Source organism: Alligator mississippiensis, chromosome 2 (genome assembly GCF_030867095.1).
Source record: "Alligator mississippiensis isolate rAllMis1 chromosome 2, rAllMis1, whole genome shotgun sequence".
NCBI lineage: Eukaryota > Metazoa > Chordata > Crocodylia > Alligatoridae > Alligator > Alligator mississippiensis.
The window spans coordinates 250,755,323-250,776,595 of NC_081825.1; the positions used below are offsets into that span (position 1 = coordinate 250,755,323).

Consider the following 21,273-nt stretch of genomic DNA (forward strand, 5'->3'; position numbering starts at 1 on the left):
AACCTCAACAAAATGAAAATGTAACCTATTGTGTTTGTGGGCATTTGTATGCGTGTTTGTGTTTACATATATGCATATGGGACCTCTTCTATTCACTTCTTGGTATTTTTCTTAATAGTTAGTGAACACACCATGTTTTCTATTTCTGTTTTCTTCTGTAGTGTGATGTGATTCTCAGACTCAGTGCCCCTAATGAGGCAGCCATTCTAAACACGTACAGACAAAGAAGTGGTTTCCCTAGCAACGAGAACCATGCCAAAGCTCTCAGAACAGTTATTTTCCCATGTACTTGGGTTTCTTTTCAGGTTAGGTTGCCTGTTAGCCTGAGTTCATAGGCATTGCCTGACAAGCTTTTCAAAGGTTAAGGCCCCTTAGTGCATTAAGTAATAAAATGCAGCTAATGCTGTATTGGCATATTTAAGTAAAAACAGAGGATGATCTAGTTTGTGCCTGTTCTCTTTTGACAAACAATGCTTAATCACACTGGGCAAACTGAAGGGTCTTAAATATGTAATTTTCCTAGTTACTTACAACTTACATCTTGAAGGGAAGATGACAAGAAGTAGAAACTGGAACAAACAACTTGGAAGGAGTATAAGAATATTGCTCGGGCATGCAGGGATGAAGTCAAGAAGGCCAAAGCACAATTGGAGTGGCAGCTAGCAAGGGACATGAAGGGCAACAAAAAGGCTTTTTACAAGTATGTCAGTAGCAAGAGGAGGACAATGGGTAGTAATCAAAAGCTCAATGTCTAGCTGGCAGCCGGTATCATGTGGAGTCCCCCAGAGGTCAGTCCTGGGGCTGGTTTTGTTCAATATCTTAATTAACAATCTGGAAGATGGGATAGATTACACACTTAACAAGTTTGCAGAAGACACTAATCTGGGGGGTGTAATAGATACACTAGAGAGTAGGGCTAGGATTCATACAGTTGGAGGACTGGGCCAAAAGAAATTTCATAATGTTCAACAAGGACAAGTACAAAGTCTGCAAAGTCCTGCACCTAGGATGGAAGAATCCCATGCACTGCTACAGGCTGGGGACTGACTAGCTAAGCTGCAACTCTTTGGAAAAAGACCTGGAGGTTACATTGGACAGTAAGATGGATAGGAGTCAGCAGTGTGTCCATGTTGCCAAGAATGCTAACAGCATACTGGGCTGCATTAGTATAAGCATTGTTAGAACATCCAGAGAAGTAATTATTCTGCTGTATTCTGCACTGGTGAGGCTGCATGTGGGGCACTGTGTCCAGTTTGGGGCCCCCCACACTATAGGAAGGATGTGGACAAGCTGGCGAGAGTCCAGTGGAGAGCAGGGAAAATGGTTTAGGGTCTGGGGCATGTGACTTCTGAGGAGAGGGTGAGGGAACTGGGCTTATTTAATCTAGAAAAGAGAAGACTGAGGGAGATTTAATAGTATCCTTCAATTACCTGAAGGATGGTTCCAAAAAGGATGGAGCTAAACTGTTCTCAGTGGTGACAGCTGACAGAACAAGGAGCAATGGTCTCAAGTTGCAGCAAAGGAGGCTTAAGTTGGGTCTTAGGAAAAGCTTTCTTATTGGAGGGTGGTGAAGCACAGGTTACCTAGAGAGGTGGTGGAATTTCCATCCTTTGGAGTTTTTTAAGGCCTGGCTTCACAAAGCCTTGGCTGGAATGATCTAGTTGGGGATGGTCCTGCTTTGAGCAGGGAGTTGGGTTAGATGACTTCCTGACATTCCTTCCAACCCTAATTTTCTGATTCTATGAACTTAAGTGATCACACTTTTTCATACCTTAATCAACTCTAAGCCTGATCCTATTGCTTTTGAAGTGCATGTAAATCTAGAATAAGTATTGATTTGGACTTTAATCCTGCCAATATTTCTATATGAGTAAAGTTACAGATGTGCATATGTGTTTTCAGATTAAGGGCTTTAAGAATTTAACCCAATTACAATGTGTCAATCAATACTTTTCAGTATTTCTGTATGTTTTATTATCCAGTGACAGCAAAATAAATAGATGTGTTCTAGGAATGTATGATTCTCTAGCTACTGAAAACAGATCTTTGCATACTTTCATGTGGGGCAAAGGTGCAGTCTCTGAACACACTATAATACATGTTACAAAGTTAGTTAAGAGCAGATCTGATTCAGTGAGACTTAGGTGCCTAAATTAACCCTAAATCAAGAACTGTGATCCTGAAAACCCTTTTCATGGGTGCAGGCCTAACAATAGTTTCCTAAACTTTTAATTATTTACTTTACTTTTCCAAGTGTATGGAATTGCACTTCCCCACATGTAGAGGACTGCCTTTTGACAAAGGTGAGCAGCTGAATACCTTGTTTATGCCTAAACCTGACTGGGATGTAGAAACTAGGCATTTGGTCACTGAAATTCCCTGAGGGACTCAATCCAGCAAATGTTCTGAGAGCATACCTGACAAACAGAGTCAGGATCTGGCTGACCACATAATGGTGTTGCAACTACCATTTTCTTTTCAAACACAGAGGAGAAGATGATGACTACTTTATATAATAGCCTGCTTGAAGGAAGCATGATTCTCTACCCCAGTGGTTAGAGCACTCAAATGGCAAATGATCTGGGCTTTTGGTCCCTTCTGCCAAATCGTCTTCTGTGTCTTACATCAAAAAAGTAATTACAACTACTCCCAGTGTCACCAGGGCTCCTTTTTCTCAAGTGAGTGCCTTAAACTAACAAGTTATAGCCATGTTTTTTGTTGTTGTTTTTTTTTTCTGGCCAAATGAATCTTGAATTCCTTGTTAAACAGTTTCAGCTGGAGGGATAGCATGTGCCCTCAACTCAACAAACCTACAGCAATGAGAAACTCCCCTGAGGAAGAGAAGGGAACTGAACTCAGCTGTTCAGGTTCCTGAATTGCTAGGCTATTGTCTACAGGTTGGCTCCACTTTTTCAGGAATTGTGTTTTCAAAGAGAAATGTGAGGCTTTGCTCAGTTCATTAAAAGAAAGGCACGAGGTAACTGATAAGCTTTCAAGAGAAGATTCAGATTTATGGCTCCGAAGAGGATGGAAGCACTTGCCTTTTGCCTCGAGTGGCAAATCCAAGGGACAGGATTTAAGATTCACCCTTTCCTTCAGAATTTCCTGTTGAATATCTCTAGGAGAGCACATGCTGAATGTACTGATCAGCACAGAGGCTGTTTTGGATCGCAGTGTAAGGTACCTAGTTCTCTCCATTCAATGTACAGAAAGCATGTTACTTGATTCTACTCTAGGGGCCAGACAACTAAAAGTTAGGGAGCATAATACCCAAGTCCTTCATTGGATTCAGCTTTAAAAAAAATAATTTGATACAAATTCACTTGGGATTGAAAGGTCTGGGAAAAGCATGCCTACCTACCCATTTAGGACCTATTTTGCATTCAATTCCACTGTACTATGCTATATAAAGTCAAAGCAGCCATTGGAAAATCATAGGAAAATAAGGAAGAAAATAAGAGGCAAAAAAAGAGTTTTGCTTTGAACCAGTAAGCGTGATATTCTCACTTTCCCCCCCTGAAGATTGCAAAGGAAACTCATTTCAGCTTTGTAAGACTGCAGTGATTGCTTCAGACACAAAATGAATCAGGTCTCTGGTTGGATTATGTGGGTGGTATTTCCACTCTTCCCTGGTGTGATAATTCTGCCTGCAGCTGTGGCATTCAAACTCAAATATTTTCTCATTCTGTTTTGTTTTAAAAAGAAGGTCCCATGTTCTATTGCTGTCATTTTGTGAGAAGTTGTTGTTGAAGGCACATTAAAGCTTAGTAGGGTGAGACAAAACAGTCATAAAATAAAACAAAACCTTGTGAAACAATAGGAATCAAGACTTCCCTGAGTAATATATATTAAACTTTTCTCAGTAATATAGCATTTTTAACAGGGCACAAGAGGGTCAAGGTTTTCTGTCAAACAGAACATTAATGTTGAACCTGCAAAAATCTGATATCTATTTATATTCATGTCCCTTTTTACCACTCTGGCAGTGCAAAGAAAGTGTAAGTGTATATAAGTTATATTAAGCCCCTTTTTGCACTGCCAAACTGATGTAGAGAATTTAATATAAATTAATATCATGCAATTAAGAATTTTACTTGGTACTGAATCACAATGTGTATTATTTTGACCAAAATAACTGTCAATTCCACCATAGAGAAAAAGTCCAGAAAAAAAAAAGTGACTGTATGATGACTTGTCATTTTAGAGGTTCTCCTCTCTAGGATTCTTTAAATAGTTTAAGTGATTCAGATAAAATAAAGAACTTGCTGTTTTATATAGTTAAATTGATTGGCAAATTCCCAGCTTAACTTCACATATAAAACTTCCAATTACACTTTTACTAGTCTATGATTCTCCTCACAGTTAAGAAATATAATACAAGTAAAAGTTGAGTTCAGTGTTTCTCTACTTGCTGCTACAACATAAAGTCGATCTTCCATAGCATGTTTCTTAAAAGCTACTCTAAAAAGTTTTTCCATACCCTGTAAATTATTTTCTTTCCCTAATGGCTTGTTGTATTGTTTGCCAGTACAATGAGTAGGAAAGCACTATTAACACTTAAGCTAATTAAGGTTTTCCAGTGGAAGGGGGGCAGGGAGGGGGATATTGGTTACGTTGTTCTCATTAGCTGACTGGAAAAAAAACATAACTATACCATTCAGATATATGGAAAAAAAGAGAAGATTGCTTTTAAATCTCAAGAAATGAATGTAAGTGTTCATATTCTGGTACATTAACAGTTTGTTCCAGTACATTGATATTTTATGTGGAAACCCTACTCTGCAATTAATATGCCTGATGCAAATTGAAAAACCCATAATCCATCCTTCTCTGTTGGAATGTAAGAGTATATTATTATTGAGAAGCTACAGGATACCAAAATCATTTTTTAAACTTGAATGCTCATTACCTTAAATCTGCATATAAAACAGTTTTGCATTCAGACTAGGTAATATATAACTGAATATATCATGATACACATGGAAATGTACCAAATAAAAAAATGGTGCTGTGTGCTTTCTTTCCAAAGAGATATTTATGTCTTCAAGGCATTATGAATTAATGATAGCTAGAAACTAAACATGAATAGGTAATGAAATGCCTGACTCTTCTGGATACCACAAGATAACTGGAGGCTAAATTTACCTGTCTCTGAAAAAGTGAGGTGATTCTTACTATCCAGACATTTCCTGCTAGGATTGTATCAAGTATTCCCTATTGAAAACAGCATACAGATAAATATTATATATGAATAGAATATAAACATATAATAATAAAATATATTATGTCATGATTTCAAGTTTGCACTAATTAGCAACCTGTCAGAGAGTTTCAGCAGAGAGTCCAAGGCCTGAACAGACCAAAAGAGAAATGCTGGCAGGTTGATATGACAACGTGAATAAGTATGTCCTGTCCTGCACCTATTCTGTGAGTAAAAACAGGAATTCTGTTTCCAATTTTGTTTCAAGATGACCCCTTTCATATTGTCCTTTCTGTGGAAGGAATTCCCCTGAGGAAGCTCAGGGGGAGGTTACTTGGAAGTCAAATAGACTAACACCATGATGACAGTAGCTCCCGGATTTTCCACAAAAGGGGCCAGAGTTTCAGAAAATTCATCTTCCATTTAGGTACCAATGATGAGATATATTTGCAGAAGAGCTCACCGTATTGTGTTCTTTTAAAAATCAAACCCTGAAGTACACACTATTTCTGGCAAGCACCATACTCCAGACAATGCATTTTCATTTTCTGCGTGTTTCATGAAAATATAACACTATGAAAGAAAGTAAAAGAGCCAAGGCTGCTGGCATCATTACCTAGAAATAAACTCTCAAGTGCTGAGAAGCAATATTTTGTTTGCAAGCCTGGGTGGCTGGCTGGCTAGCACCTCTGGTGGTGATAGTCAGTAGGAGGAATATAAGATCTCAAGAACATAATGAATGATGTGCTGAGTCATATCTAGCATTGTATTCTTTAACTCACAGTTACAGAGCACAAGAGTATTCAAGCATGGCCTGTCCAAACTGATATGTCTCATGCTCCTCTTCCCTTGAGAGCTTTCAGTTTTTAGGCTAAGTACAGACAGTCAAAAAGCCCAACACTGAATTCATTCAATCTTTGCAGGTTAGTTTAAGCTGCGTAGATTGAACTGATAAGCAAGTGAACAGATATTAGTTCCAGAACAGATTCTAGAAATGCAGCCACATGTGTGCAGTGGCCCAGACCAGAAGCCCCCAGGGGGTACTAAGCTGAAGCAGACAGCTTGGGCCAGGGGTAGCCTGCCCACTTTGTGAGGTAGGGTTTGTGGAGGAGGTGCAAAGCATCCTGGGTTGCTAGGGGACTGTGAGTTAACTTGAATCTGGAGGTGATCTGAGTGACAAATTCAATAATTTGATTTAAGTTATATCAATTACATCTGATACTACATCCATCCAGGTTTATCTTAAACCAGTTTTGATCATTTTGAAAGTGGTTTATGTGCACTGAACTTCTGTTGTGTTACAGATTTGAAACAGTTTCTGACCACTTATACCAGTTTATGTGTAATTTCTGTCCCTAGCTTTAAGGCCTAGGAAGTTCTTATTTGGAGGTTATATTTCTACTATTATGTTTAATTCCTACTGATGGATCTACTTTGCATGGATCAGATGGGACAACTGACAACTGACTCCCAGGAAAAAGCCAACCTATTAAATGGGTACTTTGCATTGGTCTTTCATCAGTCCCATGGGACGCTCATGCCCACTACGGGACAGGGAGGTCCAGGTCAGGAAGATTCCCTGCCCTCCATCAATGCTTTCCTTGTGAAAGAACACCTTGAGAGGCTGGATACCTTCAAGTCAGCTGGCCCTGACAATCTACACCCCACGGTGCTCAAGGAGCTGGTGAGCATCATAGCCCAGCCTCTAGCACGGATCTTTGAGAACTCCTGGTGCTCTGGTGTAGTGTACGGAGACTAGAAGAAGGCCAGTGTGGTGCCTATCTTCAAAAAAGGGAGGAAAGTGGATCCGGCAAACTATAGGCCCATCAGCCTGACCTCTATCCCGGGGAAGGTCTTAGAAAAGTTTATTAAAGAGGCCATCCTTAATGGACTGGCCGACACCAACATCCTGAGGGATAGCAAGTGCAGGTTTGTTGCAGGTAGGTCTTGCTTGACCAATCTCATTTCCTTCTATGACCAGGTGACCTATCAACTGGACAAGGGAGAAGAGATTAATGTCATATATCTTGACTTCAAAAAAGCCTTCAATCTGGTATCCCATGATCACCTCTTGGCAAAACTGGCCAATTGTGGCCTTGGGTCCACCATGATCCGCTGGCAGGGCAATTGGCTTGTGGTCAGACCCAGAGGGTAGTAATTGATGGAAGTCAATCATCATGGTGCCCTGTGACCAGTGGGGTCCCCCAAGGCTCTGTCCTTGGACCCATATTGTTCAACATCTTCCTTAATGATGTGGACATTGGAGTCAGAAGTGAACTGGCCAAGTTCACCGATGACACCAAACTTTGGGGTAAAGCATCCATACCTGAAGACAGGAAGGTGATCCAGGCTGAACTGGATAGGCTCAGCAAATGGGCGGATGAGAACCTGATGGTGCTTAACACTGAAAAATGCAAGGTTCTCCACCTTGGGAGGAAAAACCTGCAGTATCCTTATAGGCTGGGGAGTGCTATGCTGGCTATTACTATGGAAGAAAGAGACTTGGGGGTCATCATTGACCACAAGATGAACATGAGCCTGCAGTGCAATGCTGCTGCTAGTAAAGCGACCAAAACGCTGGCTTGCATCCATAGATGCTTCTCAAACAAATCCCAAGATGTCATTCTCCCCTTGTACTCGGCCTTGGTGAGGCGGCAGCTGGAGCACCGCATCCAGTTCTGGGCCCCACAATTCAAAAAGGATGTGGAGAAGCTTGAGAGAGTCCAGAGAAGAGCCACGTGCATGATCAGAGGTCAGGAAAACAGACCTTACGACGACAGGCTGAGAGCCATGGGGCTCTTTAGCCTGGAAAAGCGCAGGCTCAGGGATGATCTGATGGCCACCTATAAGTTTATCAGGGGTGACCACCAGTATCTGGGGGAACGTTTGTTCACCAGAGCGCCCCAAGGGATGACGAGGTCGAACGGTTATAAACTACTGCAAGACCATTTCAGGCTGGACAAAAGGAAGAATTTCTTTACTGTCCGAGCCCCCAAGGTCTGGAACAGCCTGCCATCAGAGGTGGTTCAAGCGCCTACACTGAACACCTTCAAGAAAAAATTGGATGCTTATCTTGCTGGGATCCTATAACCCCAGCTGACTTCCTGCCTTCGGGCGGGGGCTGGACTTGATGATCTTCCGAGGTCCCTTCCAGCCCTAATGTCTATGAAATCTGTTTAAATTGCCAGCTTCGACAACACCTTGTGTCAGTGAGTTCCACCACTCTGCAATCAATTTTACCTTTCATCTGAAGATTTCAAAGCACTTCACAAACATGAAGTAATTGAGCCTGACAGTATCCCTGTAAAGCATAAATATTTCCCCCCTGTTTATACTTAGGCAGGACTGTGGGATACAGGGACTGACACATGTCAGTTTGAATAGGATTTAGGATGGACTAATGAATCCTCAAGTATTCAAATATGCCTACTGAACCCTAATAAACAGGGAGGTATAATACTAGGAAATGCATGTGTATAGGTGGAGAGCAGGGGGAAACCTGAAAATTTCTTTTGCTGCCACACACGTCCCTGGGAGTAGGGAAAATAATTTCACACTGAAGCTTTCCATACCTACTTTGACACAGTTCATGGACCCATAGGGCATTTTTACATATAGGTTTTCATCCCACAATGCACTGGAGATCTGCTGCTTCAGAGCAGACTTGATTAATTGAATCTGCTCTCCACACAAGCTGATGTGAACTGCACTGTGGTGTGTGCAGTTGTATAAGTGGAGAAATGCGCATCAGCGTGCAGAAAATGGTGGCGGTGCACTTTTGAAATAAGCACCTCACATGTGTTTTAGTTCAAAGTGCAGTGCTGCCATTTTCTCAGCGCTGATGGGAATGTTGCTGCTTATACAACTGCATGCACTCCTGCACTGGGCGCTTTTCAAAGTGCCTGCTGCTGCAGCACATGCATGTGTAGAAATGTACATATGCTCTGGGGTAGGTGGAAGCATTTTAATTAGAGTGGCTCTAGGGAGCTGCTTTAATTAAAACAGTTCAATGTCTGGTGTATACAGTGTCCTGCATTTCAAAATGGCCATGGGGGTACTTTAACTAAAGCTTGTTCAATGAGACTCTGGTTAGAATGCTCCAGCAGGCTCAATTAATAGAGTCTGCTCTAATATGTTCTAATCAGAACACGTCAGAGCACGTGTGTAGGAACCCATATTGTATATGGAAAACCTGGTTGAATTCTAGCATTCGGCTATAGCCCTGAATAAGGATGTCCATAGTCACAAATCCAGTGGAAGGTTGGGGAGAGTTGATGGATTCAAAATCCCATGCCCATCACTTGGTCCCCAGAAAACACCAGAGGTGTTTAAGATATCTGGCCAGCACAATGAATTACTCCTCCTCTTTACCTCCTAAGACTATCTGGGTGATTTATTTCCTGGGTGTTAGAGGGAGAAGGGGGAGAAGAAAGAACTTCAACTGCTGCTGTTCCATCCATTTTATCATCAGGAGCTGTGAAAATCTTTTTCTCAATTTTTGTTTGTTTGAAAGCAAAGAACCATGTTCTCAGCGGATGTAAAATAATGATGAATAAAGCCTGCCTTACACCAATTGAGGGTCCATTCCAAAATGAGTGGCTTTTTTGAGGAAATGGAGGAGACAAGGGAGATCTGTTACTTTAGAGTGTCAGGTAGCTCCTACTATACACTGTTGTTTAAAACCAGCTGTGCCATCTTTAATATCTTTAAAATGTATGTTTTTCAATATAAATTAATCGTCTTATCCAGCCTTTATTTTTAGCAAGTTCTGTTCCTTCTTTATCACAAAGATTTGTGTGGGAAACAAATAATAGGTTATTTGCTGCACAAGAGTTTATTTGCCTCGGTGTTTTATTCCTGGTATTGAAAACAAATCTGCTTTTTGTGATGGCACAATTAGTTGCTAGGAGGCAAAGATTATGATGTTACAGAGAGAGAATTATTACTTCATGTTGATAATTAGTGTCAGAAGATAGTTTCCTAGGACCAAAAATAGTGGATTCCATTCAGCAACTTCTGACCAACTCTCTCTTGATTTCAGTGACCACACTGATTTCAGACAGGGGATTTAATACTCAGTTTGAACTTGAGTAATCAAATAATTTTCCCTAATAATGTCAGTCTAAGAAAAAGAAACAAAATGCGTGAGAATTACAGACTTGCAGCTATTGTAATCACATTTCAAAGGGGATTTTCTTGTATTGTGTTATGTTGTGTTTGTAGCTCTTCCTAAATTGTCAAAATCTCACAGGGTCTCCCAGTCCTGCTCTACTGAATTTCAATTAAAAAGAAAAAATAAATGGGGGTGGGGAGAGAGGAAGAGAGCGAACAGCTAAATGAACATTAATGTCCCAATTGCTGCTGATCAGTAATATTTCCTAAAGGTTCCACCCCAAATTGCCTGCTCAGATTCTCAACTTTCAGGTTGCCCCAGTTGCAAGAATGCATGTTTTTGATTCTGTGGGTAAGACTTGGGAAAGGTGCTGTAGCTGCAGCAACTTAGATTCATCCTTTGACTTTCAGTTTCTCTCTCATCTCTAGTGTATTACTCTGTATACCCTTCTGACATGAAAAAGCCAGTCTAATTGAACAAGGAATTATCCCTTCTTTTTATGTCCCATCAGCAGTTAATATTTTCCAATTTGTGCTTAATGTGCAACGAAAAGCATTTACTATAGCAACAGAAGCATCAACAGAGAACAGAGAAAAAAATCACTACCTTTTCTTTGGTAGAAAAGGTTTATCTTTACCACCTAAGATCTCTCTAATTTTCACTATCATCAGGCCACTGCAACAAGACCATAGCTGTTCCCAGCGGCAGTATAATCATCTGTGCTCCTTCTCTCCCTCAGGGGGTTTCCCCCTTTTTAATCCCTGGCACTCAGTGCTGAGGCTTATATAGAAAAGATAAAGCTCATGGATATAAGGTCTGGTCCCTTAATGCTTGGAATCAATACTTGTCTTACATATATATTGCCATGGTATCCATGCTGTACTCCTGCAGAATGGGAGGAAATACCCTCTGCTTCCTTTTCTTGGAACCACTACAGTAAATTGTATGTGATGTATCTAATGCAAATCTCTGTTGACCACAGAAACGCTATTGACCATACTTTGAAATCATAGACATAGTTAACTAGCATATCTTCCTTAATAATTAACTGGCAGATGATGTTTAAGAAAGAGAAATGTGCAACCTCAAGTATTAAGTAATGAGAATTAAATCAATAAAAACTTCTAAAAAATGAATAAGGTTCTATCTATAGTTATGGGCAAGTAAATATTAATTAAAACTTCCTTGAAGTGGGTGATTTCTTTCCCAATTGTCCTGATCAGAAAACAGTGACAAGGGGACATTGGTAAAATTGTTTGGTAAATTTTCATGCATCTCCAAATACAAGAGAATATTATTAGTAAAACTAAGGGTGTTGTTACACATTCTCTTTCATACATGTAAAAGGCTCTTAAAACAGGAGTGCCCATAAATTAAGCCAGGAAAAGTCAAGCTAAGTACCCTCTACTCATCTCAAAGATAGTCCTCTTCAGGTGAGGATTATCTTCAGCTGGTGTTTGTATCAGGCTGCTCCATGGTGCTAGCTCAGGTTGGAGCAATTTGAGTCCAGCCCACTCCAGAAAGCACCACTCCCAGTGGATGCTGTATGGTGCTCTGAGTGACATCAGGGAGAGCCTGCAGTGGGGGAATCCTAAAAGTAAGAATCTCTCCCTTCTCCTCCATACTCTGCAGATTCCCTCCCCTTGTTCCCCTCCTTCTCTCATTCTGGACGTCTTCACCTCCCAACTCCTTGGGGCTCACCCCCCTGCTCTCCTATATCCTGGTCTACTGGGGCTTATCCCCTTTCCTACCCCACCTTGTGGTTCACCCCTCCTGCTCCCAGTCTCACCCTCTGTTGGATCTCATGCTGTTTTATGGCCCACTCACCCCTATGTTCCCTAGGGGCTCATCCCCTATCTTAACCCCCCTTCACTCCCCATTTACCTGTGCTGGTGATGTGGGAGCAGGCAAGGAGAAGGAACTTGTCCACCTGATGCTGCCACTCCTATTGCCACTGCCACTGTCTAGGCTAAACCCAGCCCCAACGGCTATTGTATGTGGGTGGGAAGCTGCCAAGGAGCTACAAGGTCCTGATCAAATCCAGGCTCAGGAAGGAGGCTAGCAGGACCCTTATTCAGACTGGAAAGCTGGCAAGCACCCTCCCAGCCCAGGTTCAAAAGGGCTGGCAAGCACCCCCCAGCCCAGACTGAGGACCCGTACCTGGTTCAAATCAAAACCTGCTCATCCATCTCTCCCTGTAGTTCCCCAGCTACACCCCAGTCGTGCAAGAATCAGAGTAGCAGCAGTGGTGTCAGGTGGGTGGATTACACCTCCCTGTCTGCTCCTGTTTCAGCAGCACAGGTGGGCAGAGAGCCAGAGAAGAGGAGCTGTGGGTAAGTCCCTAGAGGATACGGGGGTAGGTAAGCCCTAAGGGGCTATGGGCTAGTGGGTTGTGGTTGGGGCCCTGATCCAGTTGTCAGGGATGGTGGGGCACTTGTCTGGGCTGGGGTCTGGCAAGGCCTCAGTTCAGGGGGCTGGAGGGGACTGGAGGGAGGGCAATGATTTGAACCAGGGAGGCTGGCAAGACCCTGATCCAGGATGGTGGCCTGTCAGACTCCAATCCAGGCAGGAGGAGGACATTGTTGGGGCCTTGACCCAGGTTGGGTTGGGGAGGGCTAAAACCTACAATCCCAGAGCCTATACTGCCCTAGAAAGCCAGTGAATAGGGTAAGACTCCTAGCCTCACTGCTGCTCACCAGTCCTCTTGGGGCAGTTCAGTACAATGCATGTTACAGAGGGTATTAAGCCTCAATGCATGGCTGCTTACAGACGTGCTAACTTGAACACAGCATAATATTCATTAGAGTTAGCAGCACGTGCTGACTCTAACATGTAACAACACCCTAACTAAAAGATTTTGGATAGAGACAACAAAAGAGGTACACTGCTTTAAATCTTGGGAGGACTTATTATGGTGAAACTGAATCAGGTCTAACTGTTTTGTCTGTTTGCTTCTAACGCAAAGTAAAGGTGGCATCACATGTTCTATTCAAAAGTGACTGAGTACAGTTAAAACACATGCAGACCCACATTCAAGCAGTTTTGTATGTGTTAAGTGCCCTTCTGGTATTACAAAATGTTTGCCTTTCAGGCAAGGGTTCCCTCTTAACATATACTAATTTTAATAGGTCACTACTTTCCAAAGATTTGCAACTGTTGCAAGTGAACACATGACAAGGCCCCAAGAGAAACTAACCTGAAAAAGCTTACCTTCCATTTCATTCAGGGGTAAATTACTATGGGCTAGGACAGTGTTTCTCAACCTTTTCGGATTGAAGGAACCTCTCACAGGATTCAAGTTTTGTGAATTTAATGAGACCCAGTTTCAAAAACGATGAATACATTACGGTGCTTGCTTTCTTGCAAAGGAACTGGGGAGTTAAGTAACGGGATTAGCCAGACAGGGACAAGCCTAAACCTATGCTTATCTGCCTATCTCCTTACAGCTTAGGCATCTTTGAAAGGTTCTAGTGACATCCCAAGTACCATAGTACCCTTACTGAGAATCACTGGGCTACGAGTTATGCTGCATCAGCTGACATGCATTCTCCAATGGTAAGTCTGTCTATTCCTCTTTAAAACTATATAACTCTAAATCTGTCCATGCCTTGGATTTAATATGACTTACAAAGCAAACTTGAAAAAAATGTGATAAACTTTTAGCATGATTTTATTTATCCCAGATGAGTTTCTGGCCTAATATTATGCTGTTTTATGATTTTTAAATAGTCCAACTTAAAAGCTGTATGAATCCAATGCAGAAATTACTGGGTCTTTGGCCTGTTTATATAAGGCATCAGGCTAATTAATCAATATATGGTCCCTTTGCATCTCAACAATTATGAATTAACTATTAGCTACCTATAAAATCTAAATGTTCTATATATTAAACATATTGAAATGAACCTCAAACATTAAAAGAGTCTGACAAACCTCATATAAAAACCCATGTTTAAATAAGGAGTCTATGTTATTTTACATTGGATGATCATAATTAACTCCTGTATTTTCTTTGATGTCTTCTACACGATGATTTTGATTTAAAATTCCTATAGAATCAGAATATACCTACCTCTTGCAAAAGTGTATGAGGGGAAGGTACAAAAAGTTCCCCCATTATTGCACCTTTTTGTATGCATGAATGTAGATTCCCATCTATGCCAAAAGCAAACAGCATCAGCACAGGAAGAAGGCAAGATCATAGGTCTACCTCATTCTAAAAGTAGGCTTCAGATGAGACCAGGGTCTTAGGAGATTGTGTAAACCCACTGGCATACAAAAACTAACACTGAGCTACTTAAATGATGCAGCTCCATACTGTCACCAATACTAAGCAGTGTGTAATGGGTACAATTTATCCTTTTATTTACTTTGATTCAAAATGAAGCTAAATTGTGGTGAGAGAGTAATTTTTAGGTTTTAGAAGCATTTTTTCTACTTTCTTCAGCAGTGTTTTACTAGGCGGCACATGCTTTTAGTGTTTTAAAATTTGATTTAATGTAGGGTAGTACCAGAGCTAACACTCTGTCAGCAATTGCAATCACTCTGAGTGATATCAGCTTGTCATGGCCAGGGGAGCTGGAGAGACTAAGTGATCTGCACGTTGTGAGGCAGACAGCAATACACTTAGAGCTGAACACCACTCTGGTGACAACAGGCTGATAATGCTCAGAGTGACTGTGACAGCTGACACAGAATGGCACCAATGAGGTTTTTTCCATGCTAAATAAATTTGCAACGAGTAAACCTAAAAAGTAGCTCTGTCAAACACAACGATGAGGGGACAAATAGGAAAACTGCGGAAATAATTTTCTACTACTGTTCTTCTTGCAGCTAATCTTATTTGCTGGCTGTGTATGTACTCTTCAGATTTTGTTCTTGAATGCTGTTTCTTCTTTTCCGTCTTATTCTTCTTCCAAACCACACTCCTGATTTTCTTGTTCTCCCTCAGCTCTCACCTATGCCTGTATACTCCTTTATGCCCAATGTCTCCTTCACCCATTCCCATCCCCACAAAAAAGAATTCCAGAAGTGTTAGAAATCACCCATTAACAGGGCTGTTCTTCTCACATCAGACCAAATTCTTGTCTGGCCCATTGGTGTAAATTGCCAGCATCTGTAGGTATTGCTGCAGTAATTTTTAACACAAGAAACTTCTGTGAAAGATGCAGAGCAACCATGTGGCTGAGAGAGAGGCCACATGATTTATGCTTCTGACATCATACAGAAAAACTCAGGCATAACCAGGAATATAATCCAGTTGTTTTTATCTATCTATAGTAGGATTTTACATGGATGCCCCCCAAGTCCTATACTTTAAACACAAAATTGTCTCTCAGCTTGTTATTACCAGGAAGAAAAATAATTCCTGACAATCAATCATTTTTCTTTTAATAACATCATAGATAAGATAGATTTTTAGATATTGTTCAAAGTTATTTAAATACTTTTATTTTTCAGTGTTATTGAACCTAGTCTATTGACTCTGTTTTTTGTACAGTCTCACTAACCATTGTATCTCCAAAGCTCACAGACATCAATGTATTTTTCATCTCTATGAAACACCAAAATGCTAAGGTTGAATGACTTATCAAAGATCAAGGATATTTGTATTACAGTTGGGAGCTGAAGGTAGTTATTTTGTTTCAGAGCTCAGAGGCTAATGACCCAGCCAAAATACCCTTTCTGAAGCTGTGATATCATAGAAAGTAGGGTTAAATGGGAAGTCATGGAAACATTCCCATGCAAACTCCTCTCTTAATGTGAAGAGTGGGATTCTTTTTAAATGAAAGTAGCTTGTAAAAGTGTAATCTGCTCCATCTCTAAACCCAGTGAAATCCAACGATCCAATGAATATGGAGTTAGACACCAGGGCCAGATACAGACATTACACTTTAACCAGTGAAAGTGATCAGAAACCAGTTTATACCTGTCACAGAACAGAAGTTTGGCATACAAAACCAGTCTATACCCATAACAGAACAGAAGCTTAGCGCACAGACTGATTTAAAAACAGCAAAACGTGGTCTAACACTTAAAACCCCATAATTTAGATTGATTCTGACTTGGGCTTTTTGAACATATGTACCTAGCCCAGCTAAAAAATATGAGCCACAATATTATAAATATATTAAGTTAATGAAAACTCAATGTTTTTCATAGACAGTTTTCTATTTTTCACTTCTGTATGTTACATATGTTTCAGCTTAAGATAAATTACACTATAGTTTAGTTCTGCATGTAACTGTTGTGAAGAGCCAAAGAAAAGGCCTATCATACTGTAGCTAGGCAATTCAAATTATGACATGTAGTGAAAAAGACTTTACAGATACATGGACCATGTAAGTTTCAATAAAGGAAACTAAATGTTAGGTTCTAGCTATCATTGATCATTTATTTTAGAAAGTGAAAGGACAATTGTGGATTAAAAATAATGAGCTCCCTTGATAAATGTGCAATTAATAAACAGTTCTTGCATATACAATAAAAATCCACAAAGTTAATGGTTATGAATCTACATTTTGTAGACTTTCAGAAATCTTCTCTGCTTTTCAAATGTTGTACCACATTACCTGCAACCAACCAGGGACAACTGCACACGGAAAAAGAAGATATTACAATGTTGTGTACATCAAAGAAATTATTCAGTAGTTGGATACATGAATCTAGAGATATTTCCAGAAGATAATTTTCATGCTTGCCATGTAGTCTGAATTGTTATGGAGATTAGCCTAAATTAGATCCCTGAATCTAAGCATCTTTGAAATTTTGGTGCTTTTTAAAATCTGATATCCAACTTAAGAAAGTTCTTCTAGTTGAATCCTACATGCACACAAATGGATACTTTGTATCTACCAATAATTTACTTGTTTTTCTTTCATATGGTAGAAGGTGTAAAGCCATTGCAACAAAATTCAAACATCATTCTAAATGGCACATTTTGAATGCCTCTTCTTACAAGTTCAATTTGTTTCTTCCCTTAGCAATTTCAGCCATGGTATTTAGGCAGCACTGTGCTGCTGCTACATTATCCACCCAGCTTTCATAGTCAGCCCTAAGTAGTATGGTCTACCATAGGTGACAAATATAAATCACTATTGGCAGAGTTTCACTGGATTAGAATAGATGTAGTCATCTGACCAGGTAGAGGTGAAAGAAGAGATTTCAGGTTACTTCTGGAATTTAGGCATTTCGGAAAGGCTATGAAACTAGTATGACTCTGAGACTGTTTAAACACTTTGACAACTGGTGGGAAAACCCCTTTCATAAGGGGTGAAGCCATTGTTTCAGGAATTGGTTCATAACACAGGTCCCCTCTCAGCTATCACCATCTCTATTTTATCTAACTATGCATGAACCAGCTGCTGCTTATCCATATCCCTGTTTTCTGAAAGCTCTTCTTTATTAACATGAACATATTGCATACAGTTGTATATAAACGCCAACAGAGACAACCCCTATAAAAACAAAATAAATACACAAACAAACAAAAAAGCAAATCTAAGAACACCATGCTGTTCAGCTGATTTGCTAGCATACTAATGACATAAAAATATTGTAACAATGTCATAAATATTACTGAATAAAAAATACAACCGGTGTACATAGGCCAGTGTTTCTGAGTGTTGATTTCTTATTTTAACCACACAATATTACACAGAATAATATTAAACATGATGTTTTATAATTCACTATCTGTAAGCCACAATCATCAACATGGGAGACTGTATCTGCTCTAAAGCCTACATGTTGCCTGATATGCCAAGGTAGGTATGCAGAAGATCATTATGTATTCTTCACCATAGGTCAGTTGCTTAGCTACCAGAGAAGTAGAGAACTACTAATTGGAAGTATTCAGTATTGCTGGCAACATTTGCTGCAGGACATTGGACTTGGAAACAGCAGAGACTAAGTCAGATATAAATGTTGCAGAAGGAAGGATGAAAGAAAAGCCTACACAGCATTAACTTGCTGGGAATGACTAATCTCTTCCATCAGTATTATGATGTATGGATCATCATCAGTAAAATGGTACTGATTCTGATGATCAGACATCAAATGATCCTATGATGAATTTAGAATTTGTGGAGATTAGTTATCCCTGCAAGTTAATATAGTGTTGTTATATTTTAAATACAATTATTGTTCAAATGGCTAGAGTAATTTCCTATTTATATAGCTCCAGTACATTTCCAAGTGTTTACCTTTAGGGATCTCTAGCTAATAGGTACAAATATGAACACAGGAAAAAAATTACAGGATTGGCTAAAATAGCATTCTCTCGGGAGATCCCTAATTGCTGAGACAGTTGCATTTAGTTCACGTCTAAAATGAAACTAGTTTTTAAAAATTAGCATTCCTTTTCTTGAACAAAAAAGAATTGAATCATACAGTATTAGTCATTCTTTTCACAGTATCCTTTAGGATAGGTGATCTTTCCTGTGTCAGTCTATATTTTAAAACTTCATTTTCTGCCTGTATTAATGTCTTTTATGTAAAATTCAAGGCCACCTCTTTAGACTGTTTGAAGTTCTGTCTAATCCACTACCTTGCCATCAGTTATTTAAAATTAGACAGAAATGCAGCCTTTGCCTTTGACCTTCCAGTGAAAAAAAATGCCTGGGGAAACATTTCACACAAATTTATATGTATATAAAGCTACTTCACCCCAAATTATATGCAGGAGACAAACACTTAGGGCACTTTTACACGTGCTCTGGGGGTGGGGGAGGGAGACAAGCACTTTAAATAGAGCGGCACTCAGAGCTGCTCTAATTAAGGTGCCACAGTGTCTCCTGTATCAGCATCCCCACACTTTAAAATGGTGGCAGGGGTGCCTGGATTTAAGCTTGTTTGACGCACTTTAGTTAAGTGCCCTGCCATCATTTTTAAGTGTGGAGATGCTGATACATGAAATGCAGGAGGCTGCTGGAGCACAGCAATTGCCAGGCTCCAGCAGACTCGATTAATCCAGCATGTTGGAACTCCAGGGTGTTGGAGCAGCCTCGGCGCTCATGTATAGGTACACTTAATAACACTGAAGTCTTAGGGATGGCTGTTCTAGTCAGAGACTTTAGCTTTGTAAAAAATATACCTCAAACAGTTCTACATGTATTATCTACCCCTATATTTCCAATGATATGTAGATACCCTTTAGCTAGAAAGGATCATTATAATAATTTATTCTGTCTTTATATTATATCCCATAGTCTGATCAAGACTCACAGGTTTATGCTCAAGAAACACAAGTTTTTGCTTAGGAAAAGGAAAGATATGAACAGGGATGTATTTAAGAGGAAAGCTGCAACTTTATTAATTTAATATAAGGGATGAAACAGCAAGCAAGAAACACTTCTCTGATTATAGGAATTTAATTGGGTCCAGTGCAGTGTTCCATGGATCTTTGATTAAAATAAATAATATTGGTAGTCCCTTTTCTACTTTTTCAATATTTTAATAGCTTTATTCAAGAATGTTTATCTTTGCTTGGATTGCATATCTGCCAATTACTGTGTGTGTCTGGGATTGCACCCTTGGGCTAGGGATCAGGAATGGGTTTAGACCTATAACAGAACAGAAGTTCTGTGCACATATGAACCACTTTCAAAATGACCAAAACCAGTTTAAGATAAACCTGGATGGATGGATGTGGCAGCGAAGATCGCACTGCTCACTCGGGGGAGATTCCAGGGACCCGAGAGAAGGGCCCCGAAGATTATAAGGACTGCTGGAGTGGATGCTCCAAACACAAATACTTACCTCACAACAGACCTGAAGCAAGAGAGCAGGACGTGAGAAAATCAAAGATGCCCAGATTCATGAGTTCCTGTCAGTTCCAGTTGGCTGGGCGCAGGATGGAGAGCTACCTCCATGCCAAATTACCTGCACTAGCTAAAGCTTCCAATCACCCAAGCAAAAATACCTTGTGCAGTTATAGGGTAACATTAATCTATTCTGAATTCCTTTTCTCTAGATCATGCCTCCAGAAGCTTCTATACAAGAAATCTATTACATGGAGTAATAAAACCTAGTTCCACCAAACATAGCAGATAAAAACACCATTTAAATCTGAGAGGTGGCCTATAAACATTAAGTAATCTAATGAGATGGCAAAGCCTTGTAAACTTTCAATATTATTGGGAGAATCAAGTTTGATCCATATTTTTCATCATTGTTAAACAAACACTGACACACATCACCAGTTGTGCATCTTAATTGGTGAGCAGCACCAACTTTTGGAAGCTTCCATCCTAAATTAAGACAGAGTTAGCAATGCCATTATCTCCTTGCTCTCACCTGCTGCCCTGCTGAAGGTTCCATGCATCTTACCATTGCTAGCCTCATTAGGTTTTTCTAGTTTTATCTCCTGTCTTCTACACAACATGTCCATTTCTGTGGGGAAGGGTTAAGACTGAGTTGGGAGGGGGGAAAACTTGGTTTCTGTTCCCAAGGCTATTTCTTTTTTTGTTGTTTTCTTTTTTTTTTTTTTTAATCCAATGACTCCTCCTCTCTCTCTTTCTCTCTCTCTCATCTCACAGGCCTCAAGGGCCTATAACCACCTCAACTACAGCCTTTCATTCTTCCTATCCTGCACACTCTCCTCTCACCTTGTTGCAGCTTCACCTATCCCTTCCAGACGTTATCTTCCCTTTGTTTCTTTGGTCTACCTTGTGGTCTGATACCCTCCACCTCAGCTTCCAAAATGTTTCTCATGTGACTTCCCTCATCGGTCTTTGAAATATGCCCTGCCCATGGGTGGATTTAGGAATTTGAAAAAGGGGGTGCTGATCTTGTGATGCATCATATCATATAAAACAACTAAAATTTTTATCCAGTTGGAGAGAAATTAGAAGCTTTATTAATATGCTAGGTGCCTCTTACTATCTTATTCAGCTTAGAATCAAAGCAAAACAAATATAAATATATAGGAATGCACATTAATTTACTAGACGATATGTAA

The 21,273-nt window shown here is 40.1% G+C and overlaps 1 long non-coding RNA gene across 1 annotated transcript in view; it reads left to right on the forward strand.

The window, feature by feature from the left end:
* The window catches only part of LOC132248790 (uncharacterized), a 198,743-nt gene that overhangs the window by 47,776 nt on the left and 129,694 nt on the right, over positions 1-21,273 (forward strand). The window contains exon 3 of the long non-coding RNA XR_009460207.1: positions 13,760-13,868. This is a non-coding gene — a long non-coding RNA (uncharacterized LOC132248790). The remainder of the gene's footprint in view (positions 1-13,759; positions 13,869-21,273) is intronic.